Genomic DNA, 19,218 nt, shown 5'->3' with positions numbered 1-19,218 from the left:
GGGGCGGCTTCGGGGGAGCGCGCCAAGCCCGCTCCAGGCCGGGGTCCGCGCGCGCCGCGGGGAGGGCGGGAGTGGGGGGGGGGGCACGGAGGGGAGCGAAGTCTCGCGAGATCGCGCGCGACGGCCGTAGCGGCGGCGGCGGCGGCGGCCGGGGAGGTGAGCTGCGGCCGGCGGTGGCGGCCGTTGGGGGCTGAGGAGGGGGTGAGCGCGGCGGAGCCCGAGTGCCGGGCCGGGGAGCGGGCCGGGTGGGCGGCCCGCGTGCTGGGTGGCCGCCCCAGCCTGCGCCGCGCTGCCGCGGAGCCGCCCGGTGCGCGCCGTCCGGGGACCCGCGCGGGCGGGGCGGGGCGGCCGGGCCAGGGCCGCGGGGCCGCCCGGGCCGGTGCGCTTGCAGCTGGTGCCCGCGCTCGGGGGCGACCCCCGGGCCCGCCTCGGTTTCCTCTGGCGGCGGCGTGGCGCCGAGGGCGCGGGCTGCTGGCCGCGGCGAGCCCGTTGGTGGAGCCTTTGCTGGATGCCGGGCAGTGACTGGCGCGGTCCCGCTCGCTGCACAGAGAGGTGGAGCGCCCAGCCCGCAGTCACACTGCTAGGAGCGTGGGATGCGGCTCCAGCCCGGGCCCCCAGCCTCCAGCGCCCACGGCCCGTCCTTGCCTCCCATCCTTCTCCCTACCCCCACTCGCGGGGTTTTGGGGCTCGGGTTCCATCCCTCGAGTCCCGATTGGGCTGCAGAGGGCGTGTCTGGGAGCCCCCCTGGAAGTGGATGCAGCACAGTAAATGAGTTTCTTGGGAGAGAGCCCTGGGTTCTGTCAAATTCCCCTAAGGGTCGATAACCCCAAGATGGTCAAGAACCCTTGTTTGGCCCTGGGCGAGAGCAGAAGTGGGCTTAGAGCAGCGAGGGTATGCGGGGCTGGGGTGTCAGGCCGAATGGAAGCGGCGTGTTGGAGCCCAGGGCTTGCTTGAGGCAAAGGAAACTTTTTAAGTTTGATTTTCGTTAAGCATGCGATTCCACCCTTTGGAGCAGCGGTGCTCCACCTTGTCAGAACCAAGGCCCCTCCCCTTTGCAGTAAACGTCTGTAAAGACCCCTTTGCTGCCCTGAGATGAAATTCGTCAACAGGATAACCTACCTACACACATAACTGAAAATCAGGATGATGCTCCAGTTTAAATGTAAGGGAGAAATAAAACCAGAACAATATATGACAGGCACTGCCGTATCATTTACAGCTAGCACATACTACGGTGCTAGAAGATATGTGCTGGGGTGCCTGCACCTGCTTCTGACGAAGACATTTGGATTGAAGGGCATAAAGATAGCAGGAACTATTTCAAACAAGAAAACGAAAGAGCAGAGATACAGATGAACCCTGGGCTGGGAGTGGGGACCACCTAACTGCTGGGATAACCTGTTTATGATAATAAAGAAACAGTCTAGATTGAATTAGGGGTAACGTGCCAAGATAAATTACACACTGTCTCAATCAACACATAAATAATATTAATATAACCCCCCCCCCCCACGGATGCCGTATTTTCAAACTACATCATATGACATCTTTTGTGCCACAAGCTTTGAGATACTGCTACTTGGAGGCACGATGCTGGGTTCCTACCACTTATCATTGATAATAATGAAGAAAATATTAGCTAGATTCAAGTTTTGGGATTCAGTGTCGATATCTCACTAGTTGAGATATGCTCAATATTATGACTTGGCACTTAAATGTTGAGTTAACAATGCATGGTGTGAGAACATGGCCACTAATTTTTAGACATCAGTTATTATTCTGTCGCAACTTCCCTCGCTTTAGGTATTTTCTCCTAAATTACTGGGGTTTTCCCATAATTTCTTTAAAAAACTTTTCAGGATTATGTTCTAAAGTAATGCCAGTTTGTAGTGATTAATCTGGCTGGACATTTACAAGAGTCTGAGGAGCAGGATGAATCTTCATTATATGGGTCTGTCTCGTGCATTGTGTGAAGTCCAGCATCCTGGTGCCCAAACACTGAATGCCAGTGGTGTCCCCGGTCACTCTGATAACTAAACTAGTCTTTTAGAGGGCAAGTGGATCCACCTTGAGATCCACTCTAAAGAACAATCTCCATTGCCAGTTCAATTATAACAGGAAAGGGGGCAGAATTTAAGTGTCACTTAAACAATTTTTGCTTGGAAATTTATCCCCCTATTCTTTCTTTCTTTTATTTTGTGGGGAAGATTGGCCCTGAGCTGACATCTGTTGCCAATCTTCCTCTTTTTGCTTGAGGAAGATTGTTGCTGAGCTAACATCGGTGCCAGTTTTCCTCTATTTTATGTGGGATGCCGCTACAGCGTGGCTGGATGAGCAGTGCTAGGTCTGAGCCCGGGATCGGAACCTGTGAACCCCGGGCCACCGAAGCAGAGTGCGTGAACTTAACCACTATGCCACCAGGCTGCCCACCCCCCCATTCTTTCTGAAGTGAATGACATACCAAAAAGGCAGGCTCTTGGCTGATGACACTGTGATTGATTATTCTAGAACCTCAGATGGGAGACAAGGTTAGTACCTATGTCTCTCTGAAAAATTTGCTTTGTTTAATGGAAATTCTTCCTGGAAATGTTCACAACTAAACACTTGGATCAATGAGCAGTTTGAAGTTAGAATGGAGTCGGAAGCAACAGCTTTAATGAGTAGACTAACTGAAAAGGTCTGAGTTAAGTAAAAGACAAATTAGTGTAACCACTTTTTAAATAACCTTCTGTCCTACTTACTAATATCTCTATTAGAGAATTTGGAAAATGCACGTGTGTAAAGGTGAAAATTAAAATGATCTGTAATCACCCCCTGGTATGATTCGTTAGAAATTGTCTTTTCATTTGAAACTGTTAGTCTTGCTGCTATGGGGAAAATGCAAATTGAGTTAAGAAACTTCAACTTAGACTGTTATAGAGCTACAGTGTAACATTATAAATTTCTTCAACTCTTGTTAAATCTACAAAGGAGGGTTATTTTTCCTTTTCATTGAATGGATAAGTTGCTTCTTGCCTTAAGGTGTTGTTCATTTTTTGTTACTTATGAAAGGTGCCATGGAAACAAACATGTAAGTAAACACTGTTGTCAAAATAGAAGGACATATATTAAATTGTCTAGAGATAGATACATTGAGTACTTTTGGATTGGAAAATTATCCAAATTGAGAGTATTTAATTTTTATTACTTTGAGCAAGCAGTATCACATTCCAGGGTAAAAAGAGGTCACTCCTGGACCCAGCCCTGTGGCCAGGTGGTTAAAAGTATCATGTGCTCCACTTCAGCAGCCCAGGTTCGCGGGTTCAGATCCTGGGTGCTGACCTACTCCACTCGCCAGCCACGTTGCGGTGGTGTCCCACATACAAAAAAATAGAAGAAGATTGGCACAGATGTTAGCTCAGGTCTAATCTTCCTCAAGCAAAAAGAAGAGGAAGATTGGCAACAGATGTTGGTTCAGGGTGAATCTTCCTCAGGGGGAAAAAAAAGAGGTCACTCCTTTTTGTTCTCTTCACTACTTTTTAAAAATATTCATCTCTATAAAAATAAACCAAATAATATGAACTGCATAGATATGAAACCGTTCTAGTTTTTAGACATAGGGGACACGTTGAATGGGCAAAAATCTATGCCTTTATGGATGAAAATGAGTAATTTACTAAGCACATATCTCTGAGATTTGTAAATAAGCTATTTCATTGATTTTTAAGGTGCATATCTAAGATGAAATGGTATCTTACAATTGTCATGTCATGGTTTAATTGGCAATTTTTCTTAGCGGTACATAAAATAATAGTGTCTGAAAGTTGATGGTATCAATTCAGTGAAATAGGGAATATGTAGAAATTTCAACACGTTGATTAATGTTTAACACCAAAAACCTTATCCCAAGGATGACTTGCAAAATGAAGATACACAGCATTTCTAGATCCTTCCATCTAAACTAGAACTCTTTACTCGGAAGATTGCTGTAAAGATTTTTTCCTCCATGTAAAGCAAACAGAGAATCAGTGTTTGTAAATATAAGAACTATTTTTTGAAAATGTTTAGAAGGAAACAAACTGGTGTTTTTTCATGGAGAGCGGATGCTGTGGTTAATGTTTTTGAAGTAAAGTTAATCAGACAGGATAACCAGGCAGATGTATGAATATGGTTTTTTGTTTGTTTCCGTTTTGGAAGGCTCATAGGTCCACTTATAAATCAAAGTTTTCTCAAATGGGACATCTTTAAGTTGAATTTCAGTAATTGATAGTTGTTGTGGTGGTTTTAATAAGAACTACGTTTGAAAATATATTTGCTGTGTGTTAGGTACAGAATTTCTGTGGGAGGCTACAATCGTCTCTCTTAGCCAGGAAACCCGTACAAGGACTTCTCCATTCTGACGTTGAGGCAGGTGTCATAGGAGACTCCACCATGTGAAGACTGTTTGCGTGCCTTCTTCCCCAGGTGGACTTGAGCTTTTCTTCTCAGAGGAGACTCCCCAGACCAGCAGCACATCGGCAGCATCCTGGAGTCTGTTTGAAATGCAGACGCTAGGGTCACCGCAGACCTACAGAACCAGAATCTACATTTTAACAAGATCCTCCTGCAAATGATGCATGTGAACGTGTGAGAGGCACTGGACCAGATCAGTGGCTCTCAAACTTGAGTGTATTACAAGGATTGCTCCTTACTACTGCTAGAGTTTCTGGTTCAGTAAGTCTGGGCTGGGCCTCAGAATCTGCATTTTTAACAGATTCTCAGGTGATGCTAATGCTGCTGGGCCAGGGACCATAATTTGAGAACCATTAGACTACAACATCCTTCCCATTGCACCTTCCTGTTCTCTCTTCTAATTCTCCCCCCCCCCATAGCTTTTTAATAGATTATTATAATCAGATGCTTTGGCTTGATTGAAAAAAAATTACATTGTCTTTTATAATTTTTAGTGATGGTGACACTAAGTGATGCTTGTCAATATCTAGTTTCAGAGAAGAAGTCTTTTTTTAATACTTGTTGGATTTTGACTCTGATTTATGGGTAATTCTCTTTCTCTGCTTTCTGTGAGTTACACTTTTAACACTTTAAAAGTCTTTGTGTAGATGAAATGTTCATATGGTTGAAAAATCAAAACAGTGTATTTTGAGTAGTCTAATTTCCAGTAGTGTATTGGTCTAACTTCTCCCCTCCCCCCATAGATAACCTCTTTTATTTGTTTCCTGTGGGTATCTATTGTTTCTTTGTGTAGATTCAAGCGGATACCAGTATATTACATATACAGGCTCCTTTTTATATAAAATGTAGCATACTATATAAATTATGCTGCCCTTGCTTTTTTCAGTTAATATACCTTTGGGATCTTTTTGTATTAGTATGTAGAAAATGTTTATTTAACAGCTTCAGAATATTCCATCGTATGCCTGTGCCATGGTTTATTGAACTATGCCCTATTTGTCTTATTTGAGTTTTTTTCAGTTTCTTGCCATCACAGGCAACCTGTGGTGAATAGCCTTGTTCACATGTCATTTTGTGTATGTGGGGTATACCTGTGGGATATCTTTCCAGAAGTAGCATTGCTGGGTCAGGTAACAGTGCATTTATAATTGTGGTCAGTGCTGTCCTCCTTCACGGTTGTACCATTTTGAACTCCCACAGTGCATTAGAGTGCCTCTCCATGGCCTCGCCAACAGACTGTGTCCACCACCCTTGGATTTGTATCCGTCCGGTGGGTGAGAAATGACACTCAGTGTTGTCTCAGTGTGCATGGCTTTGATGAGGAATGAGACTGAGCATCTTTTCACATGCTTAAAGGCTATTTCTGTTTCTTTTCTGTGAACCGTCTCTTCATGCCCTTTGCACATTTTTCTTTCAGATTGCCTTTTTTACAATCGATTTCTAGGAATTTATGTATTGAGAGAGATTAGCCCTTTGTGATGTGAGTTGCAGTTTCCCCCAGTTTGTAATTTTTTAAAAAAAATTGTCTTGATGTATTTTGATATGGAGGGAGGCTTAAAAGGTTTTCCTTTAAATTTCAGGTGATCTTTTATGGTGTCTGAATTTAGAGTCACAGAAAGACCTCCAAGAATTTGGAATTTGCCCTTGTTTTCTTTTGGTGCTTTTATAGTTTCATTTTTACATTTAAATCTTTGATTCTTTAGAATTTATTCTAGTGTTCAGGGATGACATATAGATTCAACTTTATCTTTTTCCATATGGCTGCCAGTTATCATTACCCATTTGTTTCAGAAGACAATACACCTTTATTGTGCTCTGAACTTCCGGGTGTACTGGGGCACACCTCTCGACTTTTCTGTTCTGTTCCATTAGTCTTTCTATTCATACACTAGTACACATTATTGGTTTTATAAATGTTTTAATACCTTGTGAAATTAGTTTCCTTTGTTGCCCTTTATTTTCCTGGCAATTTTTGCTTGTTTATTTTTCCATGTGAACTTTAGAATCCTTTGTCTAGTTCCAGAAAAAAAAAAATTGAAGTCATGTTAAAATTATGAACTAATATAGGGAGAATTCTTATCTTTCTGATATTAAATCTTCTTATCCAAGGACATTGTATATTTTTCATTTGTTGGGTTTTACTCTTGAATCCTTCCAGAGCATTTTAAAGATTTTCTCATTTTTTGCCCATTTCTTGTTAAATTTATGTACATATTTTATCTTTTTTTGCTTTTGTAAGTGAGATCTTCTTTTCCTTTATCTTTTCTAAGTGGTTTGGTTGTATGTATGAAGGCTGTTTCTGTATCAGTATGGCAATTGATGTACCGTGAAGCTGTAAGTCGTTTTTAGCAGTTTTAATGTATAAAATCCCTTATACGTGTGTGCCTAAGAGAAAGCAGGCCTTGGGAGTCAAACTTGCAGTTAAATCCTGTGTCTGCGTTTGTCAGCTCTGTGGGCATCAGCCATCTATTTGACTTCTCTGAGCCTCAGTTTCCTAATCTGTAAAAGGAACAATTCTGTCTCTGTAAGAATGTTGGGAGAATTTAGAAAGAGCACGTGAAACTCATTACTTAGTGCTGCTTCCACCACCATTACCACCAATGCCAACATGGGTAGAGGTTGTTATTCTCTTTTTCTTTTTCCTACTCACCCCCTCACTTTTAAAAGAGAAAAAAAGAAACCATGAAGAAAAACAATAGCAAGATACAGTCATGTGCTGCATAATGTTTCGGTCAATGGCAGACCACATACAGGACAGTGGTCCCATAAGATTAGTGCATGCAGCCTGGGCTGAAGTGGGCTATACCATTTAGTTTTGTGTAAAGTGCACTCTGTGATGCTCACACAGCGACAAAATTGCCTAAGAATGCGTTTCTCAGAACGTATCCCTGTCTTTAAGTGACGCGTGGCTGCGTTAGAATTGAAGTTGAGAGTAAGCCGTGATTCAATTTGAGTAGGATAATCAGTGTACTTGAGAAGAGAGAGCGCACTCAGCCTGGCTCTTGAGGGCCCCCTGCTTTCTAGCCTTGCTACTGATGATGGCCCTCCTGGATGCTCCCTGACAACAAGGCTACTCAGCATTCCCCAACGGCACTCTGCTTCCTATAACACCATCCCTTCCACTCAGAGTGTTCTCCTCTTCAGTTCTGCCAGTTCAGATCCATACTGCCCCTCACCCAGTGAAAAGCAGAGTCTGTCCTGTGGGTGGGCCTTGATAGACTGGACACTGTGAGGAGAGGACTGTGTCCATCCCAGCCACCAAAGAACGCCCAGCAAAATATCTGGCAGAGAATAGATAGTCAGACATTTGTTAAATAAATGAGTGAATAATTGAGTTTGATCTTTCTTTTGCCTAATATTATGTGTCTGGGTAGCTCATCTCACCCAGTACACGGTAAGCCTCTTGAAGACAGGATTATGCCATTTCTCAGTAATAATGATGATGATAACATATGGTGGTGGAGGTGATGAGAGGCAAACAGGTTTATTATGTAAGAGCGTATAATCATAGAAACCGTGATTAACATTTGCTGGCCGTTTATTATGTTCCAGGAACTGTTTTAAAGTCCCTGATGTGGATTATCTTGTATAGTCCTCAGCAGTCCTGTGAGTTGGGCACTGTTATTATACATATGGGGAAACTGAGGCACACAGGTTAGCGGCTTGCTCAGGATCACACAAGCTAGGAGGCGGTAGAGCTGGGATTCAGATGCAGACTTCCAGGTCTAGCAACACAACTCTGAACCTGCCAGAGTGCTTTCAGCCTGTTTGTTGAATACACTCATTTATAGGTTCTTGAACACTTTAGGAAAAGTTATTTAAGTACACTTACAACTTCCCATCCTCCTTCCCAACCATCCCACTTTAGTAACTTCTGTTGTGTTCGTCCCAGTTTATCGCAGGCTTCATGTTCTCCCGGAGGCTTTCTCTCACCGTTCTGCCTGGCCTGTAGTACGTGTTCAACAAAAAGTAAATTTACCTTTTTCTCCCCTCCAGGTTCACAATAAAGGTGCTAAGAAAGAGAATGTAAGACAGGAAAGTAATTAAATATTTTTACTGAGGTAAGTTTTTTTATGATTTAATTAAAAAAAAAAGTCGCTATTCTTTTTTTAATCCCTTTCTCAGCCTGCTTTCTTAAGATCTAAGAGGGAGATTGTTTTAGGAGTGTTAAGTTCAAGGTGGATGCCAGGAACGTGGGCTGTTTGAATAAGGTTTTGGCTTTCCTTACCTCTTTGAATTTAATCTTTGAAGTCCCATTATCTCATTGTTTTAAAGCATGGTCCTCAGAAGGAGATCCAGCAGGTGGAACATAGGCTGTTTGGAGGTTATACATACTTGCAGCATTCAGTGAAAACTTTGTTTTTAAAATAGGGAGTTGGGAAGGGGTTTGAAGCCACTTTTCATGAGATAGTAACACTTCTTTTTCTTAAATGAAAATGCGTTGTATTTTTCTTATTGTAATAATGAGAAAAAAACTGCTATCAACATAAAACAATATAATGACAAAAGTAAACACTCCTGCCACCCAGAGATGACTGCCTGCCATTAATATTTTGGCGAACATATTCTAGAAATTTAACTATAGATATAGAAGTATTTATATACAAATCTTTAAATTGGTTTACAGGTTGTGTTCATTGTTTTTAGGTCTGTTGCCCTGATTAACTCATAAATATTTTTAAATTGTTGCAACCAATTATTTTGGATACTGAAAGTTTTCCTCTGTGGAGAGCAGTACCTTTGTTTTTTATTCACTTATAGTGGACCTTAAAGAAACTTTAAAAACTGACTTTTTAACATCTTTCAAATATGGATCAATTGCAGAATAGCATACAGAATATGATTTATAAACTTGGGTGATAATGGAATATTATTGAATTACGTGAATATGGGTTCACATGTAAAGCTATGAATATGGACGTTGAGTCTCTTCTGTCCAAAGGATTTTGCCAGTTTCTGATATGAATGTGAACTCTAATTGTATGTTTGTTTTAGATTTTATTTCAATCAAATAATAGTTACTTAAGGAAGGTCTCACATTAAACAGGCACCAACTTTGTCATTGACCTACTGTTTGTTCTTTGACTAATAAAAAAGCCAATTACAATTTATCTCTTTTGTAGGTTTATAAAATGCATTTTCTTATCATATAGATTGCCTTTCCTGTGGGTACTTTCTTTTCACTCCAAGTTAACACTGTTGACCGAATACTGTGGAGGCTGGAACCAAGTGTATTTTATTTGCCAGCATACATCCAGCAACTAATTTGATACCTGGCAGACACTCAAATTGTTTTTGAAGGGATTAATGATTGGTGTGTTTTGTCCTTGTTAAGTTAGAATTAGGTTGTAAATGAGAAGTGCCTAAAATTTTAATTAAGAAATTTAATTTCTTGGAATAGAAAACTAGCATCTTTGATTTTTAAATGTACCTAAATCTAGACATACATGATTGTAGTGACACTTACCGCCATAACATTTTGTGACATTTTGTTTGGAGTATTGATTTGGACTATATCCCATTTATTTTCAGAATCACATACACTACTACTGTGTTTTAAGTCTGCTTTTTTGTTTGTTTTTTGTTGTTACTGTTAAGGGCGAAGTAAGTGTCTAAACTAGGGAAGATACTAGATCTTATTAAAGAATCCTATTTATGTTTCATATTAGAGACATGGGAATATTTTTCAGATGTGTTATTTGAAGACAAGGATACAGTGAATGCCCCAAAATGTATTTTTAATTATAATGGAGAGAAATTGTTATAATTTAATTGTGTGGCTCAGCATTTATTAAAAATAAAAGCAGAGAAATAGATTGCCAGCCATTGAGAAGAATAGTTAAGTTTAAAAGGGTTCCTGGACCCAGTTCCAGCGAGTGTGTTGGGGTGGGGAGGGCTTCCCATACAACACCAGTCCATTCTCAGACACCAGCAGGGTGTCCAAGAATTCAAGTGAGTTCTCCTACACCCTACCTGGAGATAGCATCAGATCTCACAGGGTAAGGGTTCAGTCTACAAGACGGCCTCCCCTCCACCCCCTTCAGATGCGAGTTGCGAGTCCAGGTTGTTGCCTGTGCTTCTGACCGGCCAGCTACAGAGATTTCAACGACCCCCTTCTTGGACTTCATATTCCAGTTCCAAGTCCAGGTTGTCAATTGTATTTCTGACCAACTAGCTATAAACCAGAGGTTCCCTTGACTCCCCCTTTGGGTTCGATTGATTTGCTAGAATGGCTCAGAGAACTTAGGAAGCGTTTTACTTACTATTACTCACTGGTTTAATATAAAAGGGACAGCCAGGTAGAAGAGATGAATAGGGTGAGGTATAGGGAAAGGGTGCGGAGTTCCATGTCCTCTCTGAATGAAAAACTCGCCTCAAATCTCCACGTGTTCACCGACTTGGAAGCTCTCCGAACCCAGTCCTTTTGGGTTTTTATGGAGGCTGCATTGCATAGGCATGATTGCCTCATTGGCCATTGGTGGTAGATTCAACCTCCAGCCCTCCTCCCTTCTCTAGAGGTTGGGGTTCCCACCCTCTAATCACACAGTTGGCTCCACTGCCAGCAGCCCCCATCCTTGGGTGCTTTCCAAAAGTCGCCTCATTAACATAACAAAAGACACTTTTATCCCTCTCAGCGCTTAGGAAATTCCAAGAGTTTTTCAGGAGCTCTGTGCCAGAAACTGGATGAAGACCAAATATATATGAGAAATATATTTTGGTCATCTGAATGACCAATTTTATATTTCTTGTACCTCACAATCCAGTATTGTGCCTATTAAGCTTTTCTGACTGCTAAACCAGTTCGCACAGCCAAAATAAACAGAGAAGATGGAACCATTATCTAATAGATTTAAGCAGTGTTTCGGACTCTTGTTTCCTGCAGTTTGTTTCCACTGGAATATGGGATTCTAAAGAATGCATGAGCTAGTTTTAATTAGTATTTTAGCAGCAGTTATTTGCATGTAAAAATTTTAACTTGATTAAATAATCCCCTAGCAATCGTTATTTGTACTTTAATTGCTTAGCAACCCTTTTCTTAATAAATAGTCCAAAGTTAAATCTAGGCAAACTTGAAATTATTGAGTCTTCATTAGTAGAATGTAAATTAATGAGATTTCCTGGACTTTTCCCTCTGACATCTTATTGTGGCTAATGGTATAATCTTGTATTTATGTTCTAAAATAACCAAAGTTCTGAGCTCTTGAATCTCTTTTCTGTGGTAGTATAGGAATTTGCTTAATGGTAGCTTTCATTTCACTGATGAGTTAATTTCTCTAATCACATGCTTTAAAGCCCTAATTCTAAAAATACTCCTGGAAAGTGAGGAATTACTGGAAGTAGTTAGACTGAAGTCTTAATTAAAATTAAAATTTCATCATTTATTTCTCCTCTTAGCTGCATTTATAAAAATTTTTGTACTGTGTTTAAACAGATTTTAAGATATTCTTATGTATTTAATGAGTTGGATTTTGTGCATTTGTGACAGTTTCTTCCTATTTTAGGCATAAAGCTTAAAGTTTAGACTGGCAGTGTAAGTGGTTATTTGATTGGAAAGTTGGAAAGAGGAGACATTCTGTCTTCATATACAGAATTTGTGGTGGTAGAATATTTAGGTGAAACTTTTATGACCCTGGTGAGAGTATTGAACTGCAGGAGGAGGGAAAACATTTTGTGAAGTGCTTATATGTGGTATAGAAAGTAGATCCCTAGCACAGCTGACACTCAGGGCTTACTTCCGTGGTATCTGTTAACTGAGTTGGTCTCTCCCAGAGGTATTAGTAACTCAGAGTCTTAAGGGCAGAGTTTTGGAGAGTGGTGGAGAGCAGGAGCTCTAGGCACAAGTTCCGTAATGAGCACGGTGCTTAGTGAAACTCCTTGGGAAGATCTCCAGCCTCTGCATGTCCCATCTCCTTTGAGAAATCTTCCTTCCTAACCCTGGAAGCTTTGCCTAGTTTTGTGGCATGATGGAAATTTGTCTGGAGCTGCGCAGAGGAGTCGGACTGCATCTATTACTGCTGAGTCTAGATACTCTCGTTAAATAGACTTCCAACATGGGGCTATGGCTGAACACCGTCGTTTCCGCCATATCATAGTGGTGTGATGACAATCCAGGAAATCCATGTGAGCTTTTCTTTTGTGCCACTTTGTTCAGAGAGGACACCTGTTTCATGGTGAAGGTTGTGTTTGTGTACGTTAAACCCAGTAAGTTTTGTTTTAAATAGATTTCAGTCTATTCTAATGTAACAAAGTTTTTCAGTCTGAATATTCTAGCAGCCGTCACTCAAACGTTAATTGCTGTCAATGGGAAAGGATCTCCTCCTACATCTTTTCTGGAGTGCTTGAAACCATCCCACTTCCTCTTTCTTTTACCTTAAGAACTGATTACTGACACTTGGGAATTATAATCAAATTGCATCAATCTTTACAGAAAGGTTACCAATTATTGCACTGAAAAATATGCATTTCTCCCTAATAGTAAGTGTTTCTCTAGGTGTGTCTTTCTCAGTTCAGTGCTTTTAAATACCTCTGAGGTGAATGAATTCTTTGTGTCGTGCCCTCATTTAATACATTTGAAACACACTTTATTGACGGCTTTCTTACTTGCAGCTCTGTGGGAGGGGATAATTTATTTCATGTGAAATCTCCATGGGATCTTTTGGTTGTTTAGATGTCCTTGGAGTAGAAGAAGGATGGCTGATGTCAGTTGCTTATACCATGAGATAAGCTCTCAAGTGAGTGTCTGCTTCGAGGGCCTAAAACTGTGAGGATTTTTATGGTGGGGATATACGTTTGGAGCATTGGGCTGTACCCTTTGTGTGCATTCTCACAGCTCCGTGAGGATAGATATAATCACTCTAGTTTTAGAGAATAGAAGGGCTCAGTTGTGAAATTTGTCCTCAGGCAGGCAGCTAGTATGTTAAAAAAAAACAATGCCTTGAATCCAGGTCTCTGACTGGTCTCTGTGCTTTCTTAAGTACACCAGCAGAGAAGTGGGTCTCGGAGTTGTTAGAACGTTTCCATTGTTGTAGATCATTGAAACATTGGACAGAATGAAGATAAAGCTATTTTGTCACCACCATCACCATTATTCTCACGATCCTCTTTATTTCTAATGTTCTTTAACATCAACTGACGAAGTTTAGGAGCCTGCCAGGGTGTCTGGCTCATTGTGTTCAATACAACATAGGCTTGTTTAATTTAGGAGTGCTCTGAGATGAAAGGTCCATGACGGCCAAGTACAAACAGACCTTCTGTGGGACGTTAATTTTGTTATAGGAGAGAATGCTTGTTTTTCCTTGCTCTGTGCTAATAAAGAAGCTGGCACGTTTTCTCATGAGTTAAAAAGGACTTTGACTTGTTTAAATCTGCGTAATCGAAGGGAAGTGAGCAGTTCTGATAAACATTTTTCTTTGTGCTGTCTTTGGTTAATTCCATTTCATACCTGCCAGCGAATTGCAAATTGGGTGCTCTTTTGTTCTTTCCTCTTTTTACTTTGGATTTGATTTTATGGTTGGTCGCTGTAGGGATTTAGTGGTAGGAAAATAAATCATTTTCTTGTTTGAACAGATTTTGTGTTTTCTTTGCGACAGGTTTTCCCATAGCAGGCAGAGTGATTCAACCAGGCCTCTGCACAGAGGTGTCGCTATATGATTTTGTGCATTTTTTTTAATAACAGCTCTGTTGAGATATAATTCACATACCATAAAGTTCACCCATTTAAACCATAAAATTCAGTGGATTTTAGTATATTGCCAGAGTTGTGCACCGATCCCTACTGTCTAATTCCAGAACACTTTCATCATCCCCAAAAGAAACCAAAAAGAGTGACATGCCCATTAGTAGTGACTGTCCATTCTTCCCTCTCCAGCCCCTGGCAACCACTAATCTGCTTTCTGTGTCTATGGATTTGCGTCTTCTGGGCATGTTATATAAATGGAGTTAGACAACGTGTGGCCGTTTGTGTCTGGCTTCTTCCACTTGGCATGTTTTTGAGGTTCCTCTTTGTTGTCCATGTATCAGGATTTCATTCCTTTTTGTTGCCAAATAATATTCTAATGCATGGGTATAACGCATTTTGTTTATTTGTTCATTGATGGACATTCGGATGGTTTCCACATTTTGGCTATTATGATTAATGCTGCTGTGAACATGTGGGTGGACATATGTTTTCATTTCTGTTGGACACCTAGAATTGCTGGGGCTTATGGGAAGTCTATGTTTGACTCTTTGAGGAACTGCCAAACTGTTTTCTAAAGTGGCTGCACTATTTTACATTCCCATCAGCAATGTTAGAGGACTCTAGTCCCTTCACATCCTTGCCAACACCTGTTATTTTCTGGTTTTTTTCCCTCATAGTAGCCATCTCAATGGGTGTGAAGTAGTATCTCATTGTAGTTTTGATTTGCATTTCCCAAATGACTAATGATGTTGAAGATCTTTTCCTCTGCTTGTTGGCCACTTGTATTATCTTTTGTTTTTAATTCTTGTTTCTTTGTGTGTGTGTGTGTGTGTGTGAGGAAGATTGGCGCTGAGCTAACATCTGTTGCCCATCGTCCTCTTTTTGCTTGAGGAAGATTGTCCCTGAACTAATATCTGTGCCAGTCTTCCTCTATTTTGTATGTGGGACACCACCACAGCTTGGTTGATGAGTAGGATGTAGGTCTGTGCCTGGGATCCCAACCCGTGAGCCCTGGGCTGCCAAAGCAGAGCACATGAACTTAACTGCTGCACCACTGGGCTGGCCTCTGTATATCTTTTTTAGAGAAATGCTTATTCAAATTATTTTCCCATTTTTAAAATTGCATTGCCTTTTTATTGTTGAGTTATAATAGTTCTTTATATCTTCTGGATAAAGACCCGTGTGCACACACACATATCCTTATCAGATATATGAATTGTAAAATTTTCCTCCCATTCTATGGATTGTCTTTTTGCTTTCTTGATGTTGTTCTTTGAAGCAAAATGTTTTTCTTTTTGATGAAGTCCAATTTATCTGTTTTTCTTTGGTTGCTTGTGCAGTCGTCTTTCTGAAATTTTCTGTAAGCTAAAAAAATTATACCTCATTTCTAGACATCTCCCATTTAAAAAATTGGTGCAAAATTATATGGTCAGCTGGTTAACTATACAGTGGGTTACAGATATTAAGCATCTTTTGTGTTTTCAAATATTCTCATCTAATTTCAGTGTGAGAAGACCAAGTTTTCCAACCTAACACCCAATGTGCCTTTTTTTTCTTTTTTTTATGTTAGAAAGGTGTCTTTCAGTGTTCTGCCTAGCTCAGAATACGTGTATCATTCTGTGAACATTTCTAAGTGTCTCGTATGTACTGAGCACTTGACTGTGCTTGGGGATCCAGCGGTGAGAGGAACGCAGCCCTATCCTCAAGGAACAAGAGCTCCTATGTCATTCTAGAGGCATCCACAGAGGGCAGTGGAGGTACACAGAAGGCAGGAGGGAGTACTCTCCTTTATTTGGGTAAGAAAAGTGGATACTTGTGCTCAGTCCACATGGGTAAGCAACCTGAGCTTCTTGTTAGGCTCTGTGATTCTCTCTTCCCGTTGCTTGCTGCTGTGTATGCCATGTGCCCCGGCACCAGATATCTTGTAGCAAGCCATATTTAGGATTATTGATGTAATTAAATGTAGACGTGGGTGGGATGACTTGATGCCTAGAAGGGAGCCTAAAGAAAATTGCTTTTCTTTAATCCCTTCTGGTTTTCATGGTTTTCAGAAAGGAAAGTATCTTACTTCCCAGTCAGTTCAGCCTGGTGTATGTGTGTGTGTTTGCTGTGCTGAAGCCCAAGTAGTTTCACTTAGTCCGAACATAAAATGTGAGGCAGGGAGTAACAGTTGCTTAGCTGGAGAGCAAGATTGATTACAGAGAGCTGGGTGTGTCTTGTTAAGGAATTTAGATTTGGTCTGTATTGATGGGGAGCCGTGGAGGAGTCTAACGGGGAGAGTGATGTGGTCACTCTGGTTGCTGTGTTCTGGATGCTGGATGCCAGAAGCAGGACTGCAGACAGGAGACCCATTAGGAGTTACACTAGTCCAGGTGAGAGTTGATGAGGACCTGAACTAGGGCATTCATGGCAGAGTTGGATAAGACATAGGCTGGAAACGTTTAGGAGCTATTAGTTAGGAATCCTGGCTACCGGTAACAAAAACCCTGCTCGAACTATCTTGAGTTAAAAGGTAAAGGTTCCAGAGAAGGTCGCAAAAGGAGTGAAGTTCTGAGAAACCAGGACTACCTCAGGGGCCTTGGGGGATTGGAAGTGGTACTCATTATCACAGGGGCTCTTTCCCTTATCCCTGTTCCCTCAGGCTTCTCCCCAGGGCAGGGGCCATCTTCATACTCTCCAACCCAGAGGAAGAAAGAGCTTCTCCTTCCCAGCTTTGGTTGTTAAAGTCCCAGGGGCACTCTTGGCCTTGGGTTTTGTGTCTGGGCCAGACACTGGGGTCTTTGTTGGAAGCTCTCTACCGCCATCTCATTGGGAGTTCCCAGAGGAAGTGGGCAAGAGTTGTTCTGAGCAGAGCCAACCGTGCACATCTACTCTGGGAATAAAGGTTGGATCTGGAGATTGAGAAGATCTGAGGAGGATGGGAGGGTCAAGAATGCCTCCCAAGTTTGTGGCCTTGGTATCTGCGATGGCACAGTTTCTATCCAAGAATCAGGGTTCAGGGGGCAAGCAGACCGGAGTGCAGTGAATAAACTGAGTTCAATTTTAGACTAGCTTAGACTGGGACATAGGGCTAATTGTAATTTGTATCTTACATATTTTTATGATTATTTGTTCGGTTTCTCTTCCTTTACAATTAGAAACCCCATGAGGACAGGGGCTGTCTGTTTTCTTTGCTATGAATCTCTATAGACTAGCATACTGCACTTGGCACATAGTAGGTATTCAGTTAGTATCGGTGTGAATGAATGAATTTGAGTGAACATGTCCAGCAGGCAGCTGGGTAGACAATTTGGATCTCAGATGAGGACAGGAAATACAGACTTGGGAGTTATCAGTGTAGGCCTAGATGGTAGATAGTCCTTGAGAGTTACTTTTATTGGCTAAGGGACTTCTGTGAAAATTCAGATATTGTGTAGACCTCTAATTTTCATGTCCAGGTAATGAAATTGTGCCCTTTTTTCCCCTTTGTCCTGCCTAGTATTTAATGCCAGTAATTATCTACTGACAATACTGCCAATGATTTTTTTTAAATCTTGTGACAGATTAGTATCTGATATGTGATAGAGAGGGAAATAAAGGTGATAAAGACAAAGAATTTCTATTTCCTTTTAAGAATAACTGACTCATAGGATGAAACCTTGGATATGATTTCAGATCACTCCTGTAAACTCTCACAAAAGATGTTTATAAAACACTTGGAACAATACAGATTGTACTAAGAAAGTGTGCTTTGATCAACTCTGGAGATACAAAGCAGGGAACTTAATAAATCAAGTCCTATTTGTGAATGGAAAGGACTGGAAGTTCACCTTAAAAGTAAGAATTCAGTTCACATCAGGACTTAAGTTTTGTATTCCAAATAGCAGATGTTAACTTAGTTTCATCTTTTATATAAAAAATAAAATGAATTGCAGATTTCAAATCTTGGCATCCTGAAATCCGACTCCTGATTCCTATCTCTTAATAACTCTTGGAACACTCGTCTAGAAATGGAATTTGACTTTGGTTTTTTACCCTTTAATTTTGAGGTGAGTATGTTCCAGCTCTGCCTTCCATTTATATTCAGGAAAACCAAACCACTGGTAGCTTGGATATGCCATAATTTTTATTATTTAAATATTAGAAAAACATAATCATGATTATCTAAAGTAGTAATATTATGGTCACACTTGGGAGAGGTGGTTTGTTTTTTTCCATTTTAAGGCATAAATACATTTGTATTACTTTTGTAGGCTGAACACTCTCATCCTGTCACCCAGCCATATGACAAGATATTATAACAAATTGCGTATATTTTTAGTGTCTTTGTTTATTGCCTAGATTCCTTTCTTTTCCCCCTGCACTAGAGATGTGGGCCATTTTTGTTTAATTTTTCACCAAAGACCTTTCACTAAATTTGCCTGACTCTGAATGTAGGCCAGTGTCTTTTAGCAAGTGTTAATTTAATAGAGTATTTCTAAGAACTCAAATTGAGATGACAGCATCTCACTTTTTAAATTACTCTACGATATATATGAATATATATTTAAAACATAACAGATAATTTTCTTTTCGTTTATAGATTAACACTTGTTCCTTCAGGGTTTTCAACAACTATCTATCAGACTAAGACTTGTGTATTCTGAATTTTACTGAAACTGCTCAAGGACTAGGAAAGGGAATACGTTCAGATTTTAATGATAATGAGATCAGAATCCTGGGTTTGATTCCTGCATTGGTTAGTTAAGTCACTACATGGAAAATCCCTGTGCTGGGACCCCAGACCCCTGCACATTGTATCCCTTTTGAAATTAGAGCCAAAATTAAAGAATGTTGATTTCTGGGGGCACCGCTTATCAGCTCCTGGAAAAAAATGGTTAAAATGTATCTGTGTAAGCTATACTGAATAGTATGGCTTATTCTGTATTCTGAAAAGGTTTTATTCATGAGGGGTAGTTCTCTCCATTCTGTACTAATTAATTCTTCAAAGGGATCATCATTCCAAATAGAGAGAAAAGTTCACGGCCTAGGTGTCAGGGAGGGAGGAAGCAGCTCTCACAGACAGTGATAAACACGCGGCTCTAAAGACAGTCCTCCTGCAGTTGGTCTCTGCGCTTGTCACTCCCTCC

General features: G+C 40.9%; 1 protein-coding gene across 20 annotated transcripts in view; it reads left to right on the top strand.

Annotated features, from left to right (window-relative positions):
- MRTFB (myocardin related transcription factor B) overlaps nucleotides 1–19,218 on the top strand; it is a 258,616-nt gene that overhangs the window by 72,252 nt on the left and 167,146 nt on the right. For 5 of the 20 annotated variants that reach the window (XM_070230957.1, XM_070230958.1, XM_070230954.1 and 2 more), the window contains exon 2: nucleotides 8,428–8,492. The exons of 2 other annotated variants lie outside the window; for them this stretch is intronic. The gene's annotated coding sequence lies outside the window, so the exon portion shown is untranslated. Of the gene's footprint in view, nucleotides 1–41; nucleotides 157–5,636; nucleotides 5,702–8,427; nucleotides 8,493–19,218 lie in introns of those variants that run through there. 13 more of the 20 variants (XM_070230970.1, XM_070230962.1, XM_070230964.1 and 10 more) reach the window with 6 other exon arrangements.

Source organism: Equus caballus, chromosome 13 (genome assembly GCF_041296265.1).
Source record: "Equus caballus isolate H_3958 breed thoroughbred chromosome 13, TB-T2T, whole genome shotgun sequence".
NCBI classification, from domain to species: Eukaryota; Metazoa; Chordata; class Mammalia; order Perissodactyla; family Equidae; genus Equus; species Equus caballus.
The sequence above is the reverse complement of the archived record's forward strand: the minus strand, read 5'-3'. Positions and strand labels throughout refer to the sequence as shown.